Genomic DNA, 717 nt, shown 5'->3' with positions numbered 1-717 from the left:
GGCCAGACTGCGGCCGCTGGGGCTGAAGTTTCTCAGGCTGGGTGGCTCCCGGAGCCTGACATTTTTGGGAAATTTCAACAAAAACAGTTCAGAAGCTTCCAAAAAACAGGACGATGGGAAAAGGCATTGTTTGGGCTCCCTCCCCCTCTCGGTTTTTATTGTGTTTTTTAATCCCTGCAATCCCTGCTGGTGCACGACACCTCGGAGCCCCACGCAGTGTCGCCCCCCACCCCGAGCCCACGGGGCACCCCGGGCCACCCAGGGCTCCCCTGCCACCCTCCGTGCTCCATTCCTGGCAGGAAGTGGCGTCCCCTCTCCTCACAGCTGGGGACACGCCACCCTGGGGACAGTGGCCTTGCCATGACCAGGACCTGCTGTCCCGGGGGTCTCTGACCTGCCTGGGGGTCTGCAAAGCTCTCGGTGCCACCGAGACCCGGGTGGGGACACGGGGGGATGCCCAAGTGGGTGGCTTTGTCCCGGTGCTGGTGGCACTACCGGACATGCCACCACCCCTGGGGACAAACGCAGCCCCAGCCTGAGGGGACTTGAGGTGGTTTTTTCCACTTCTTTGGGGTTTTGAGGAGGAAAGCCCAGAGATGATGGATTCGATAGAAAACATCGGGATTTATGGGATGATATTCTTGTTTTCGACCCAGAAATAAGTACAACCAGGGGTTTGGATCTCAGAGGCGCTCGGAGCGTGGGGAAGCCGCGGCG

The sequence above is a fragment of the Geospiza fortis genome, unplaced genomic scaffold (genome assembly GCF_000277835.1).
Source record: "Geospiza fortis unplaced genomic scaffold, GeoFor_1.0 scaffold685, whole genome shotgun sequence".
In the NCBI taxonomy this organism is placed as follows: domain Eukaryota; kingdom Metazoa; phylum Chordata; class Aves; order Passeriformes; family Thraupidae; genus Geospiza; species Geospiza fortis.
This window is presented reverse-complemented; position numbering follows the sequence as displayed.